The sequence below is a fragment of the Vidua macroura genome, chromosome 1 (assembly GCF_024509145.1).
Source record: "Vidua macroura isolate BioBank_ID:100142 chromosome 1, ASM2450914v1, whole genome shotgun sequence".
Taxonomy (NCBI): domain Eukaryota; kingdom Metazoa; phylum Chordata; class Aves; order Passeriformes; family Viduidae; genus Vidua; species Vidua macroura.
The window spans coordinates 135,300,530-135,318,625 of NC_071571.1; the positions used below are offsets into that span (position 1 = coordinate 135,300,530).

The window sequence follows — 18,096 nt, forward strand, 5'->3', positions numbered from 1 at the left end:
TTCTTCCATTTGCTCACTGTAATACTATTGACTAACAAGTCTAATTTCATTCTAATGACTGCTACCACTGTGAAATGTGTCTAGTTTCTTTGCTAACAGACAGATAGTTTTGTTGTATCTACAAAATTTATGGAGCATATTAAACCAGTAAATGTGAGCTCTAAGATTTTACATCAGTGGTCTCTGAAGACATTAAATACAAGAACAAATTCAAGGAGTCTCTGTTGGCATGTTAAATCTCAGATAGGTGTGTAACCTTACACATATTTTTATATCATTTAGAAAGTGCTGTAAGATTTTAGATTAGGCATTAATTTAATGCCATTGCATTTTTTTATGGTAACAGGAGAAATCTCTGTAAGACTTACATAAAATCTTCCACATAATTTATATTTACACTACTTTATATATTATTATCCTTTTGTTTTGAAAAAATAATATTCCACTTAATGTTATGTAATATTGATTAAGGATTTAAATATGAGACATTTTCAGAGTAGCTGAATGCTGGATGTTGGGACTCAGACATCATGAAAACTGCACTTCGAGAATATAATATTTTCAAACTCTATTTCAGGATCTTTTCTTCTCTTTAAAATGTCAGATTCAGAGATATAATGTCTTCAGAGGAATCAGAACATTTTATGTTGGCATGGGATGAATTTTCTTCATTTCTTATTAAGATAAAACATATATTCCATATGATTTTGAATAAAATTCAAAAACTATCATAAACCCTTTATCTGCTATATAATAATAAATTTATCTGCTATATAATAATAAATTATCCATATGATGACATCATAATTCAAAGACTACATTAAATTATAACATAATTTTATACTTTATATAGAACAATAAATCAGTGCATCGTACACCTTGTGTGACCTTCTATTCTAAACTACAAATGAAAACAATTAATTTGCCGCTCCACTGTTGCAAAACTACCATTCTCAGAGACAAAAATAGACCCAAATTATAATGCATCTTCTCAAAATTCCATTTCCTGCCATTTTCAGATTTAAAGACCTACATTTCTTTCTTGGGAACAGCAGAGGCAATCACAGTTCTGTACCTCTCTCTATGGCTTTTAGAAAATGTGCATCAAGGCCGGATATTTTTTGCCCTTTCAGGTTAATTTGTTTTACCTACTTATTTCTCACTCCAAGTCTTAATTCTGTCTGTAGGGTAGATCCTGCCAACCCTCTTTCCATGGGTACATATGATCCAAAAGGTTTTCATGCAGGTTTGCTTAGCAGAAGCAGAGTACAATGATTTCCATATTTCTGCTACATCTGAGTCTCATGTACGTAAGGAAGATCTTCCCCAGACATTTCTGTCAGAAGCTCTCATGGTGGATACAGAGCAGATGGAGCAAACCTGTAGCAGCTGACTGAAAAGAAAAAGTTTTACAGATTTACTTATGGTGCCCAACATCTTTGCTGCAGCAGAAGAGAAGTTTTCCCTGCACATCTAGGCCATGATCCCGCACCATGTGTTTTGGGACAAACTAAATATCAAGCGCTGTATGTTGTATAAAATAGGTACATTTATGGTACTGCACATGGTAAAAGATAGAAGCTATCATACATGAACAAATAACTGTGATTGGTGCAGATTAGGGGTTTTGGCAGAAAATTGAGGGAGCGAACTGCCTTATGCATCTTGTTGGATCCCACTCTGATGTTAGACCCTTCACAAGTGTTTTCCAGTACTCACTAATATGACTAGTATCTGCTTGCACACTTAATTTTTGCTGTTTTCTTCCTAGTATTTCTGCACTGCAGAAATATATAGTTTTGATATAAGGTTTGTTTGGGGAGAGAGTTCAAAACGTAAATAGTGCCACGTATTTATCATGAATACTGCAGCTCAGCCTCTGCTTGTGGCAAGGTGTGGGAAGGATGGTATTCACCCAGTTCCCCTGTGGGAGTTTGCTTTGTGTCTCAAATTTGCCCCCAGAAAGGGTTTAACCCACTTACTGGAAGTCCCGTGTGCCTGAGGAGCTGCCTTCACTCCTCAGTGTGAAACCCAGGTGATTTGGACTGGGCCCAGGCTATTGAGCTCCTTGACTTAAAAGGGGGGAGATATTTCACTTCAGCCAGCAACGTACGAGAAGTCCAGATACAGCATAGAAGCTGAATCTGCCCAGGTTGCAGAAGGTCGAGTTGCTGATGAGGCAGATCCACTGCAGTGCTCAATGCTGTGTGGGGACACCGACAGACGGGTGGCTCTGTGCCCAGAGACTGTGCATTCCTGGAGGCCTGCCAGGAGATGACCTGGCCTCAACCACCAAAGCAGAATAGAAGCAAATACATTTATAGACCCTTCACATGTACTATTGACATAGATTTTATTATTATTATTCTTTAAGAAAAGCATTTTTTGTAGTAAATTTGTGATGTGAAGAACTTGCCAATATCCAGTATGTCACTGTGTTTCTGTGGAAGAGTTAAGTCATCATTGTAGTTCATTGCAGTTTGGTATTTCTGACACCTGAGCACGCCTCGCTCCAACATAGAAATTTAACTCAGCAAGACTGGAGAGAAAAGCAGGATCTGTCCTTTACAGATAAATGAATTCAAAGTTAAATAAGACAACTTTTATTTATGTTCTAGATATTAAGCAGGAGGCTAACAATTGTCAGAAATAATTCACATGCTTTAGTGCATATACATAAACCATTCAGATGTGTTAGTTAATGCTTTTTAAATTAAAAAACATAAAGATCTGTGAACAAGATGAATCCTTGGCAATGAAAAAGACAGCCTTGCAAAACCTTGTCAGCTTGATTCCAGGTTGATGATTCCTATTAGAGTCATAATCAGATGTGCTAAAATGATGACAGTGCTGAATAAGACAGCAAACATGCAAAGCAGTAAGACCAGGACCATTGTGGGATGCTGTCAGTGGTTGATTTCACCAAGTCTCAGTAGCATGTGGCACTGTTTTTTGTTTGAGTATTTTAAAACATTTTTGTTATGAGAGTCATAAACAGAGAAAAAGTCTCAGCCTTATAATTCAAAGAACATTTCCCCCCTCACCCAAATGCCTACAAAATACAGAAATCTGACCTTAAAAAAAACAGTCTTAATGGCAGTCTATACTAAAAGAAGTGGTGTTTCTTTATGCAGCAACTTCTGTCATGGTTTTGCAATCATTTGAACACTAGATAAAATAAATGGAACAATAGTTGTTTCTATTTTACTTTAATACAACAGAAAGTCAGATTTTTTTTTTTTTTTTTGCTACTGAAGTCAAAGCTTGCGTCAAAACAAACTGCAGGCTTAGAGTTTTCAAGGAATTATGGAATGTGGTATGTGTCTGGGTTTGTATACTTTATCATCACTATTGTCTTGTGAGGGCAGGTTTGTCGTAACTCACTGCTTCACTTTTCATGAATTACAGTCAAGCTTTTGTTCACAAGCAGTATGAATAGTATAATTTCTCTCTTCTTGTTTTTCTCTATACATACACTCCAAAGTCCACTGTGCAAATCTGCACCTCTTAGTCCAGCAAAAATCCGTGTATGAAATGCAGTTCATGTAAATGCTTGTGCACATTAGAAAAACATAAATACAACAGGCTTGTCCCAATATAGAGCAGCGTTTAATGCTGGCATTACCTATTAAAATCAGTGCATTAGGCTTATGGTAGATGCGTGTATGTTAGTCTAGCATAATACTGCTAAAATTGCCAATCTAAAGCCCAGTTGCTGTAGCAGTTAAGAAAGCAAATGCTCTTTCCCCTTCATTTATAGCAGTATTTGGTCAGTGTACAATGTGATTAGGACAATATTCCATCACACTGGACTTTCATTAATCAACAGATAACCCTCTCAGTTGAGTAAATTCAGTTTCTCTGCATCTTAGGGCTAAGACAAAGTATGAATCCTACCAGTCAGGTAAGTCTAGTCATCAAAGCAGGGAAGAGAGAAATAAGGTTATTCTTTTTCCCTGCCCTCTGGGCCACATCTCTGCCTTTGTGCAGTGCCTGTAGCACAGAGCAGTGTCACAGATAGAGACAGCCTCCTGCATACCTCAGTTTGCCGTGGTGACTTCATCTGGGTGAGTCTGGCACAGTGCTATCCTACACACATACAGACATACAAGCAGAGAGATAAGAAGAAGTTGGAGCCCCCATCCAGGCGCTGAACTGGTGGAAAATGGGAGTTGATTTTCTGCCTAGAGTAAGTCTGCAGTTTACTGGAGACCCACTTAGAGCCAGGGTAGCAGTCCTCTGTAAGCAGTGAGGAAAGTGGATCATTCTCTGAATCAGCCTTCACCCTGAGCACCCTCATGTGCAGGGGCTACTACTGTACCTGTCCCATTTAAGGTCCTCTACCCCGCACTGCAGCACTTTTATCTTCCCTCTCCACTAGGCCTCTTTTTAAGACTCTCTTAAGCGAAGAAGACTATGACAAAAAGTCATTGTTCTCGCCAGTGGGCACTGGGTATGACATCTGATGGCTGCCAAAAAAAGAGACTTCTTTTTCCAAAGCAGAGCAGGTGGCAGTAGCTGATGGAACACCATGCTGGCATTCATTATATCATAGCACTGACAGCAGAGCTGGAAGCTAACAGGTTCACAGTTGCCTAATGTCATCATGCTGAAGACATTTTTAGAAAAGTTATGCAATTGATTAGCTGGCTATATATACCTTTTTTTTTTTTTTTTTTTCCAAGATGAGTTGGTATTTTTATCCTAACACAGCTAATACCAATAAAAGAGGTTTACAGATGGTGTTGCAAATCATGTTTTTAGCAGGTTTTGGCAGCACATCTTCCCAGAGCTCTCACATCAGACCACAAGAGCTTCTTGGAGATTACATGAAATGCATAGGAAAGTGACCACATTAATATGGTTCCTAAATTCAAGAGTAATGATTCTTCTAAGAAAGGGTATTTTTTTGCCTGTACTTCTTTTGCTGTGTCTCCCAAACTGCTTCACCTCTCCCCTGCAGAAGGACATAGTGCCATTTGAACAGACAGGGGGATGATCTCTTCTGAATGGCAACTGTACCATGCTCTATGGTCCAGATTCTCCCTAAATTTAGGCATGTATCTGAGGCACTTAAATTGGGATCAGTGTCAGCTTGACTCTGATAATCCTGTTGCAGAGACAGATGTTTGAGGGTGTGATTCAGTTTACCTCAGATCTTAGTAAGAAGAGGAAATGTGGGACAGCCACCTTTCCTTCTTTCAGTGTCATAGTTACACATCTCAGTGTTTAAAGGATTAAGCCAGGACTGTGTTGTCTCTCCAAACTGATCCGACAGATGCGGTGAAGTGATTTACTTCAGCTTAAATTGTGGCTTAGTTGTGAATTAGCTGGCAAACTCTTAAGGAAGACAGATTCTGGTAACATCAATATACAGTTGGATACAGGTGAAAGAAATGACAGTAACATTTCTCCCAGCAATGACGACAGAAGATACATGGCTCAGTTATCAATCTCAGAATCTTTATTAAAGCTTAATGGTAGATGCTGGAGTGAGGGAGCTTTTAATTTTGCTTTATTGTACTTGCCTAGTGAAATGATTGCAACATTTTCTCTTGGATGAGGACTTTGCTAGAGTTACTTCTGTTTCTAAACCTGAACAATCACAGCATGGCAATATGTTTTATGAGAAACTGCAGAGTAAAGCTACGGAGCTGTCAGCTGACTCAGACCTCAGCTGGCACTTTATCAAGCAAAACTCACCATTGATAGCACAAGTTAGATCCAGTGAGCTCTAAAAAGACATTGAAAAAATCTATACAGGTTACAATTAAAAAAAAATCTAGCATGCTTTTCCTTTCCTTTCTGCTTTTACCCCTTTCCTTTATCCATTAATAGTAGTATAATTCTAGAAGAATGGGGTAAGGATGAAGGAAAGATGTAAAATTTAAACTTCTGGGAGAAGAGGGAGTTGAAAATCAATAACCAAATGAGGAAGAAAACAATTACTTTCTGGTGCCAATGTTTTCATTTTCCTAGGAGAACTTTTGACCCTGAAATGTTCTACCTGCAGTAGCTCCCGATATTTGTTAATTATCAACCCGCACTTCAAAGCTGATCGGTTTTCAAGGGCTTTTGTGGAGGTTAGTTCAGGAAAATGAGTATTCGGTACTGCAGGAATATGTTTAATTGGAGGTGGTTTCATTTTGGTAGGGCTTGGGTTTGTATGAATGCATCGTACCTCTCAGATGCCTTTAAAGTGTCATAAGGATAGGCCCTTCAAAGAAAGAAAATAAATGTATGCAATATAAAAGTCACAGGGATATTTCTGACACAGTGTCATATGATTTTGCATTGCCAGATAGCATCTCCTCGATAGATAAATGGAATGTTTTAAAATATATATGGTGTAGTAGTTGCTGTAGTGACTGATAAGGACACGTAGAAGGCTTTCCATTTTGTTTCACTTTGTTATATCTTTTAATAATTTAGCCTAGATATTACTTTTGTGCTGGTAGTATCACTTCTGATCTCACTTGTCCTCTGCCCCCCAAAATACCTTTGAAACTAATAAGTAAAACAGAGTATCCAATTCTGCCCTTCTCATTTACACAAGATTAGAGCAGGGTTTTGCCCAAGGTACCCATGGTCAGCCCAGTGATCTGAAAAACAATAATACAAACTAAGATTCTCAAAAGTCATTCTTAAGCTTTTTTTTTTAATATCTTTTTAATATTAGAGAAATGGATGGCTATAAGTAACTCTGAATGTAGCCCAACACATTTCTATTTGTTTCTATTTGTTGTTAGCAGTGGAAATTTTCTCTTAGCATTTTCTGGTTTTAAGAATGAAGGAAACACTTTAGCATGTTACATTACTCCCCCCATTCCTGACTGTATTCAACCAAAATTTTGATATTGATGTTTCCAAATTATATATTTAAAAAGAAAAAAGAATTAAAGAGCAAGTTTAGAAATCAGTTAACCTAAAGGTTAAGTGCAGAACAGCATTTGAGCCTAAAGTAACTTAACCCTTCTTTAAAAGACCTAAGTGTAAAGAATAAAGACAGTATTTTTCCTTTTCCTTTTTTTTTAAAGAAGCCACATGAAATGTTCTCTGAGTTAAGTTTTACCATTCATAATGAATGCAGTCTCGCCATTCAAATGCGACCATAAGTACACAGAAGATAAGAATTTAATTAAATGTAGATTAAAACCAAACAGGAAAACACACTCGCTGATAATTTTATCCCATCCTCTGGCCATATTTTTTATACTTCCTTCTTGTTCTTCTTTGGGCTATAGCTTATCAACATGCCGATAGTACCATAACTCATTACATCTGATGGTGCTGCTGAAATGTGCAGGCTTGGTGCTTGAATTTCAGAGGCACTTAAAATGCAAAGCATGTAAATGTCTATGTTAAATATATTAGTGTGGTAATGTTAGTGAAAAGAAAGTGATTTCTTACAAATCCTTGTTCTTCACATCATACATTATCATTGCCCAGTCACAAACTGGTTTAAAAAATATCTATTTAAGTTTTCTCTTAAAATATATTTCTCTTAAAATATATTCATTTTGTTTTCATATGTCTTACCTGTCAATTTTCATATTAATTTCAGTTACTGAACTAGATCACTGAAAACATTGAGATTATATTTTTAGGGCTTGGCTAAATACACATGAAGTAAATAAGTGACTGGGAGAGGTCTGACTTACTTACCCACATAGTGTAGCAGTTCAGGACCAAAACACTTTTAATCACATATATATGCATTTTTTACAAATTAATGCCATTTTCTTCTTCCATGGAGGGAGATAACAGTGTCCAAAAGCTGGGGGGTTAGTGGGGATCTGTCTCCAAGGGCTATCCCCAGTTATAAAGTAGGAAGAGAACAGAGAACAGCCTTGAGGAGAAGGACTTGAGGGTGTTGCTTTGTGAGAAGCCTGACATGACCTGTCACTGTGCACTTGCAGCCCAGGAAGCCAGCCACATCCTGGGCTGCATCAAAAGCAGCGCGGCCAGCAGGGCGAGGGATGGCATTCTGCCCCTTCTACTCTGCTTTCATATGACCCCACCTGGAGTTCTGTGTCCAGCTCTGGGGACCTATGGGACTGCTGGAGTAGGTCCAGAGGTGGGCCATGACCAGGGGGTGGGAGCACCTCTTCTCTGAGGACAGGCTGAGAGAGTTGGGGCTGTTCAGTCTGGAGAAAAGAAGGCTCAGTGGAGACCTTAGAGTGCCTTCCAATACCTAAAGGGGGCTTACAAGAGAGCTGCAAAGGCACTTTTTACAAGAGCTTGTAATGATAGGACAAAGGTAATGGCTTTACATTTAAAGAGGTTAGGTTTATAAATTAGAATGAAATTCTTTATTGTGGGAGTTCTGAAACATTAGAACAGATTGCCTAGAGAAGTTGTGGATGCCCCATCCCTGGAAGTGTTCAAGACATGGCTGGATGGGGCTTTGAGCAGCCTGGTCTAGTGGAAGGTGTCCTTGCAGATGGCAGGGCATCTGTAAGGTATCTTCCAACACAAAGTGATCTATGATTATATGAATACCCATTTCTATTCATCGGCTCATCTGACTTTAACAGTGGTTAACAGCTTGTTATGCCAAAGTTACTCCTCTGTCTTACAGCTAAGATACTCCCTTATCTGACAGGGTTCACTGAAGTTCATGCACTTATGCTAACACTGTTGTCAATTGGGCCCAGTTGCTGCACACACCTACATTTTGGTGCATCATTATTGATAATCCATTTAGAAATGTTATTTTTTATGTACAGCAAGAATAAAACATTTATATGTTATAGGGAAGCAGTTAATGCAGACAATTCATGGATTCCAAACTGGCCCAATAGCAGCCTCTGTATTTCTGCCTGACCAGTAGCCACTAACAGATCTGCAACAAGTTCTTTAGCTAACCAACATTGCAGAGAAAAGAAAAGCATGATCCATAAATCATTTAACCACAATTTGTCCACAATTTTTATTTCCAATGTATTTTGCTCACTATATTTCCTACACAGTTTGAGGAAAGAAGCTATTGGTTCAGCTCTATGATGATTTCACTAGTAGTAGAACAGACTTTGGACCCTGCTCATAAATATGGAGATCAAAGTAGTAGTTTGCTTAATTAAATATTATGCTAAGGTTTAGAATGTCAATGTATACTTTAATATGCAATCCTGATTTATTAACCACTGTTAAAGCATAACTGAAATAATTTCTATGCTCCTGTTACCTTATATTTATAATCAAGGCCTCAAAAAATGGAACTTCCTTTTGTTTTGCATTAAGGGGAGGATTTCTTTTTGCTGTTTTATCAGCAAATAAATTATTTATCTATATTTTGGTTTTAAGTGATTTAGAATGCTCTGAGAGCTGCAGTGTGATTATATACTTTGCTTCAGCTCTTGACCAAGAGGTATTTTCAAATGAAGAAGATGGATCTGTAACTTCTTATAATTAGATGGCCTTTGACCTGAGCTTTGTGGATCAATCAGGAGAGAAATTACTTCATGTAAAAAGTTTAATAATATTAAAAAGTAATTACTGAGGTAGTCAGAGCAAACTCTGCACCTCATCAAGAACCATACCTGACCTACCATCATTCAAATTTAGGACAGGATTTGAAAGCAAGTTTTCCAGTGCCAGAGCAGACAGCATAGAAAGTATATGAGACCAGCGAGTCTCAAAGCACCCCAGCATTTGTGTCATTTTCAGGGTAGGATCTAGCCTTCATTTCTTCCACTTGACAACAAAATGAGACATAATCTTTGAGAACTTGCACCTAATTTTTTTTTTTTAATTATTAACCTTAATAGTAGTTTGTGTCAGGTGAAGCTAAAGTTGAGTCTGGAAGTTGGCACATTTCAAAACTGAGTCTTTTCACTGTCAAAGCCATTTGATACATTTAAACTGATACACCACTATACTACATTTTTGGACATACTAAAAGAAATGCAGTCTTAGAAATAAGAACTATATTTAAATAGACTTAGAAATAAAGTATATTGTTTTTGTAACAGCTACTGCTCTCCTGTTACACATGCAGAGAAAAGTCAGCCCAAGGGTTTTTGAAACAGTGATGCTTCAAGAGAATGTATTTTTGACCACTACGGTGGCATTTAGGGATAGTTTAAAAAACATGTTTCCAGCCCAGAGATGCTGAAGTACATTTTAAAGAAAAGGATTCTGCAGGTGACAGGAAGATCTGAAACAAGCTGAGTTTCTAGAGGCTTTGCTCTGAAAAGAATGGGTGTAGAATTTCATGTACTAATAATACAAAATGTTCAAAAGACTCTGTTAGCATGGAGATCTTAGGCCAATTCCACAAAGGATTGGCCCATCAAATATAGTTTATACTTTGAGCAAAGAAACAGAAAGAAAGTCTGTATTAATACTTAAGTGTCTGCGAACTTTTTGGAGCACATTGTTAGGGCTTCATGTTTTCCAGGAACCACTAAGTGCTGCTTTGCAACAATGATGACCTCTTTCCACATCTGCAAGTGTAAGCACTGATTTGCAAAACAATTGATTCTTTTGTACACTTCCTGAGGAAAGGTAGAACAGGCTGCATAAAAGCTATAAAATTTATTTTTCATTCATTGTGTCTATTCCCTAAGTTCAGGAGGTGTTGACTTTTGCCTTTCTGCTAGCACAGAGAGATGAATAATTCAGCAAAACAGCAGGTGTGGCAGCACCCACTCCTGCAGAGCACAAGAGCTACACGGATGTGTACAACTTTTGATCCTCAGCCAATCCTGTGCCTCCAAAATTGTCCAAGTACCACAGCATGTGATATCAGTAATGTTTTCAGACAGGAAGTCAGTGAAAGGCGGGGCTTTTTGAAAGGAGTGCACTGGATTTATTTTTCCTCTGACACATTCATTGTTTTTGAGCTTAGCCAATTTTGGTGGAAAGCTGAAGCCTGTCCCTCTGGATTTCACCATCTGGTAAAGAAATGCTCCATGGCAAGCAGAGCCTGTGGGCCTGAGACCCCTGGTTCTTTTCCCCAAACCAGTGGTAGAGGTCCAATTCCAGCACCGCTGCTTGCTGGTCCCTGCTGCCTCCCGGGAGCCATCAGTCCTGTCTGCTCTGGCACCGCTGGGAAGAACTGCCATCAGTTCTGCAGAGGCAAGGGAAACATGGCCTGCTGCCAGCTAAGAGACTGTTTTGGTATCATCACCCCTCCTCTGGGAGATGGGTGAGGATGGAGAAATGCAGTGGGACACAGCAGCTCTCTGACAGGCAGGGTGTCATGAGAATGACTTCACAGGCACTGTAAGTGCACTGGTGTCAGAGCTCAATAATTTTGCTGATGTTTGGTCCTATTTCCCATTAGAATCGTACCTGATATCAATGCATCAAGAAAGCCTTCAGCTTCTATTGTCTAATAAAGACTGTCTCCTCATAACATCATCTGCATCTGTACTGCATCTGTACTGCTGGAGTGAAATAGTCTGTGTTCTAGCTCTGTTTTTTTCTGTATAGTTCATGGGTATATCATGTGTACACAAATCCATTTGAGGCAAGAAAGTACTTCTTTATTAGCATGGTCTTTTAGGTTTAACAAGTAATTATTAATACATATTTGTTTGCAAGTTACATTATCACCCACTAAATGTCCGATATCCTGGCATGCAGAAACACATCCTGTACTGTACAAACAAAAAATTCACATTGCATGCTTACTTTTTTTCTTTCTAGTGCAAGGCTGGAACTGCCTGGCAATTCTGCCATTTATTCTGTGAAGTAAAACATGTGAAGCTTTGCATGCAAATGGGTGACATCCGTTTGGCATTAAATTCAAGAAACGCCCTTTTCACACCTAACTGATCCCCCAGTGCACAGCAGTACTTACCTTTGTTAATTTCTGGGTCACTCAAAATACCAACATTACCTTTTGTCCAAAGGTGCTTACATCCTCAATAAACACCATAATGATTGAATCATCAGTTCATCATGAGTAGTTTTAAGTGAGCTACGGGGTGGCAATTTCATTAGATTAAGTATCTTCCTACAAAATGTTTGTGAAAATAAGCCAGGGGAAGTTAACAGTTGTGAAAGCCAAAAGGAGAAAATGACCTCTACTAATAAGATTGCAGACAGTAATATTTTCTGTAATTTTGGCTGAACAATGAGTTCCTTAATAATTCCCTCCCTTCTCAAGTCCTTTTTCTGTATTTCTCATTTTACAAACACTGGTTTACAGTCTCACAGAAGAAACTAAGTCAGTAAGCCAAGCTCCAACTACAAACAGGCTTATATACATCCCCTTAAGTGTCAGTATGTCCATCAAGCATTACAGAAAACACCCCCCACGTCATCATGAATTGTAATATATTAGCTGACTCTTTCAAAATTCAGTGCCCAGCCTCAAAGTCAGATTGTGGCTAAAGCATGTTGCAGTGTTAACAATAACATATTCTTCCGCATAGTTTAGAAAAACTAAAACGACAGGTGTAGCTATTGATGCTTCAAGCACATATTCTGACCTATAGACTCACAATCTGCTGCACTCAATCCAGCACATACTGTGGCAACAGAGCTGTTCTGGAATCATGCTGGAGACAGACTGACAAATGCTATGTATGAACTTTAACTGTCCCCCCCAAATGTGGGCTTCATTTGCTTCTTAAGTTGATTGGTGCTGGAAATGAGCATCTCCCCGTGCCTTACTGAGAAGTGGTTTTCTTTCTAGTGTATAACACTACACACTATAGGGAGTATGTATGTAATATGGCCTCTTTTCATATGTTACAGTATTTAAGCCTTGAGTTAAAAGGCTGTTTCTTGTGAAATGTGTATCCTTCAGGTGAATTTAGCAGGTAGAGCCCTGCTGCATTATAATTGCAAGTAGTATTGCCCTTCTGATTATTTCTCTGGACTTCCCTATTTCTGCAAAAGAAGCAATTACAAAGAACTAAAGTGATAATACAGCAAACATAACTTTAATTCTGCTTTTGGTGATTTATCAGTTATTATATTTTGAATTTCTCTTCAGATCATTGATTCCAGTTTGATTTTGCTCATACATCAATTTTCTCTAATTCTAAGTAAATATAAGTCACATTTTTTACATTATACCCCTCAGAGGACTTTATTTTTTCATTTCAGTAAGCATTATTTGAATCATAAAAAAATACATTACAGTATTCATAACACACTGCTTATGTGACAGTTTTTGAACTTTAATATTCTTTTCTGTAGTGTGAGGGCTTAGCAGACTATAAAAGAGCCATATTGTTTATAATGTTTCTCCACCACAACAAATTATGCACTTCTAGCGTCTATGAAATGGCAGTAGTTTTCTAAATTTGTGATTCTTCTGTGTTCAGCAGTCAAGAACAGTTGTACATCTGCTCAGCACAGACTTTAGGAGACCATGAACTTTAATTGAGGAAAAATAATGAGGGTTCAGGGACCACTGATACAGAGTCGGTTGGTAAGGCAGGTGCCCTGCTGCCAGATCAATGGATTATTTACTCCTTTGTCATAAACAAGAAACAGTTGGGTCTTTGTAGAGATTACATTCATATTCCAAAACCAGGCTGCCTTTTTCTGTTCCCTTGTAAATATGCAGTATATTGAATACTTTTGAAACTTAGTCTGAAAAACATAATAGCTTTGCTCCTTCATTAAATGATGTAATGTTAACCTTAATAGTAAATTTTAAGGAACAATTTTAAATAAAGTGATATTCATCCTAGTGGGCATATTAATTAATAATCTGTATTTCATGTGCACAGAAAGGATTCTGGGGGTGTTGGGACATGTTTACACATGTATACAAAGGCATATTTGTAATGCAAAAAGTTAGATAAAAATATAGAATAAGAAAGACAATTATATGAAGATATTTAGAAGGAAAAAAAACCAAGAAATACAGCTGAGCACATTTAGCCAATCTTTTACACTCTGACTACCATAATGATAATGTTGTTTCAGAATAGAGTTTATAAAAATTTTACACACCACTGAAGTGGAATTTTCTGATGCTTTAATCAGAAAAAATACAGACTGCTTTTCCATGTGAGTCAAGCAAGTAATCAGGAGTTTCAGTAAGCATTCCTAATCCTGGGTGTGCTAGTGGCTATCTTTTACACACCTGTGTAACCCAACAGGGCAAGGTCAGCCAAAAATGACATGTTCTGACCTCATAGGTATTCATTTGAAAAGCAAACAAAGACCACTGTGCAAGACTGCATGGAATAAGCCTTCATTTCCATTTTAACAAGTTAGTCTCACATTAGAATCATAAAATCATAGACGTGTTTAGATTGGAAAGACTTTTAAGATCATTGAGTCCAACCATTAACCCAGCACTGCCAAGTCCACCACTAAATCATGTCCCTAAGAGCCACATTGACACACCTTTTAAATACCTATAGGCATGGTGACTCTATAATTTCCTTGAGCAGCCTGTTCCAATGCTTGACAACTCTTTCCATGAAGAAAATTTTTCAAATGTACAACCTAAATCTCCCCTGGTGTAATTTGAGGGCATTTCCTCTTGTCCTGTCACATATTACATGGGAGAAGAAACCAACCGCCACCTCACTACACCCTCCTTTCAGGTAATTTTAGAGAGCCATGAGGTCTCCCTGAGCCTCTTTTTCTCCAGGATGAACAGCCCTAGCTCCCCCAGCTGCTGTTCATTGATTGACTCTCTAGACCCTTGAACAGCTTTGTTGCCCTTCTCAGGACACGCTCCAGTGTCCTTCACATAGTAAGAGGCCCAAAACTAAACCCAGGATTCAAGATGTGGCCTCACCAGTGCTGAGTACAGGACAATCACTGCCTTAATCCTGCTGGCCACAGCATTTCTGATAGCAGCCAGGATGTCACCTGGGCACACGGCCAGCTCATGTTCAGCTGGCTGTTGACCAACACTTCCAGGTCGTTTCCAGCCAGGCACCTTTCCAGACACTCTTCCCCAAGCCCATAGCATTGCACGGGGGTGTTGTGATTCAAGTGCAAGACCCAGCACTTCACCTTGCTGAACCTCATAGTGCTGGCCACAGGCCAGTGACCTTGATCTAGTTAAGACCCTCATGAGAACACATGCAAGCGATTGTGAGACTTCTTGCAGCTGCCTATAGAATATTTCATCTGCCTTTTCATCTTGGTTGGGAGGCCTGTAACAGACTCCCACCGTGATAATTGCCTTGTTGGCCTTCCCCCGATTCTTACCCAGAAACATTCAACCCTATCGTCACCATCATTAAGCTCTATCAAAATACTCCTAGCATAGAAGGCTACCCCAGTGCCTTCCCCTTCCTTGCCCATCCCTCCTGAGGAATTTATAGCCATCCATTGCAGCATTCCAGTTGTGTGATTCATCCCACAATGGTGGTATGATGACAACTATGTCTTAATTTTTCTGCTGCACAATTGCTTCCAGTTTCTCCTGTTTGTTGCCCATGCTGTGTGAACTGGTGTAAATGCACTTCAGTTGGGTTATTGAACCCTCTGCCTTTTGCAGGGGAAGAAGCTCTAATTCCTGCATGACTGTTCTCAGGCTTTTCTGTGGTTTCTAGCAGGTCAATAAGCCTTTCATCCTTGTGGTCTCATGGATCTCCATCCCCTACATCTACCAAGAAACCAGACAGAAGGACCTCACTAGTGCACCATCCCACAAACACTGGCATGCCACCCGAGGCTGATCTCCAGTGATCCTGATTTTATCCCCTTCCCCCTTAAAATTTACGTTAAAATTCTCTCCATGAGCACTGCTAACTCCTGTGTCCTTCCCCCTTTGAAACAGGGAAAGGTTTGGTGCCATGTAATCAAAATTCTGCCAATAATATTAAATTGCAAGCCAGGTATTATTCTCCTGGCTCTATCCATTTCTTCCTTCATCATTCCCTGTAACTGTGGTCCTGCCATAATTAGTTGTCCCAAAGACCTGAAGGCTCTCTTGACTGTCCTCAGCATTCTTGCTGCCACTTCATCACTGCCCATTTGAAAAATCCATAATGGCTGATAACCTGAGGGCCATTCCAGGATAGGAAGTTTTCCTTTCACATCTTTAACCCACGCACCAGGGAGGTAAGAACTTCTCTAAGTAGGCCCAGACTGCATACTGTTTCTCCTGTTCCCCTTGGTAAGGAGCCCCCTATGACAGTGACCCATCATTTTTTCTTTATGGAAGCAGTTTTGATATGGTAACAACCTCTGGGACACCTCTGGGACACCTGCACACTACAGGAACCATTGTCCTCCAGCCTATTATGGGCACCTGGGGAGGCGGAGCAGCCTCAGAGGAGATGCACCTGCTGCATCAGGCAGCATCTGTCACCACTGCCCCCAACCCCTTAACTCATGTGTTCAGCCATGCAGCGAGGGGACAGGGAATGTTCCACATCATGCAAACTGTCGATCTGTCAGGCCCTTCCAGGGAAGGCAAGATGCAATTCCAGCAGTCTGTCTTCCACACCCCCTGACACTCCTCAGCCTACTGACCTTCTCCTCTGGCACCGAGTAGAGAAGCTCCTCCGTGTGGGTGCGCCACCACAGGGCTGCTCACTTTTGCCATCCATTCTGGCATCAGAGCTGGTCACAGCTCCAGCTGGCACCAGGGTGGCAGCATGTCCCCACTGAGCTCTCTCAGTGGCTTCTGCCTGGGGGACACTGCTGCTCCCTGGTGGAGCTGCCTGGATTTCAGTGCCCTTCATGCACCCCTTCTGTGCCAGCTGCCGCCTAAAGTGCCACGCCATGTCCTGCTGACTGCCCCAACCAGTCTGTCCACCCTGCTGGCAATGCTCCTGGTCACCAGCACTCCCCAGCGGCTCCTTTTATATGTGTGGGGCCTGGCCACCATTGCTCCTGGCCCTGCAGGTCCTGTCAGCTGATGTGAGCTGAGGGCTCCTGGCATCTCTTTGTGTTCCACATGAAGATCTCCCAGTTTGGGAACCCTCTGGGTACCACACTGGAGTGCTCTGCTGCAGAATGAGTTGGCACCAGAGCCACTCACCTCAGCAACCAGGGCTGTGTACTGAGGCTGTAGACCCTGTGCCATTCAAGAAAGTACATTTGTTTAAATCACTCTTGTCAGAAACAATGGGATTAAGTTCCTAGGAAGGGGCTGAGGGCCAAGGAGATCTGACTTCAGATAGTAGGGTGTTCATCATCTGATTTCCAAAATTTCTCCTTGAATTCCTAAATAAGAACTGTTTTCAAGAAATTGTTTTTTTTTTTTTCAATCGAATATCAAATATTGAAATGTTCCCAAGAATTCTTTTTCATACTCCACCACCACATTTCTAATAAAAAATTCTGAGTTAATCTTTTTGTGAACCATTCTTAATGCTAAATAATAATAATTACATTGTTGCATGTAAAATAAGAAAATCCCATTTTCTACAATATAGGTGGGGGTTTTTTTGTTTGTTTGTTTTTTTTACCAAATTACTAGTTATGTCATTAAAGCCATCCAGACTATATCCACATTTGAGAAATACAGGAAAATAATTTTTTAGCTTGACAATAATATAAATTGTTCCAGCTGTAATCCCTCAATTCACTAAAGATATTTTCCATCCCATCTTTCTGTTGTTCTAAATGACACAGGACAGATCATGTTTTCTGTTCTTGGGTATAAATTTTACTCCAACATATTCCACTCCCTTTTCTCCTCATGCTTTACAGAAGTAATCTTTGCATATTCCCATTTCTGCAACTACTTTTGGTATCTTCTTCATGCCATGATGATAGGGTCACAAACAACACCACTTTGGAGCGAGTGTGCCAACACATAGATCCTTTATGTAAGGGGTGGGAAACAAACCTGATAAGCAGTGAGAGTATCTGCATTTGTCACTGTTTCTGCAAGGTACTGCTTTGTGGGATCAGAATAGTTATAGCTTTCATTTTGCATATATGTAGAACTAATACACCACTTTGATTTTTCTATGATCAGATATACTCAAGCTGTTCAGTTACTTCAAATTTATTCCAAAGCACTTGAAAATAGATTTTAGTCTGTAATTTTATCTTCCCAGTGATGATCTAATCCATAAATGAAGCTACAAGTAATTGCATTTAAAGAATTTTCATATTATATAAATTTCATAATAAAAGCCAGTGACTGTAAAATATATGCATTAAAATTGATAGAACACTTGTAATTTATTAATAATCAGCAAA

At 39.4% G+C, this 18,096-nt stretch overlaps 1 protein-coding gene across 1 annotated transcript in view; it reads left to right on the plus strand.

Annotated features, from left to right (window-relative positions):
* Positions 1-18,096, plus strand: part of ZFPM2 (zinc finger protein, FOG family member 2) — a 308,446-nt gene that overhangs the window by 245,736 nt on the left and 44,614 nt on the right. The gene's annotated exons all lie outside the window — the stretch shown is intronic.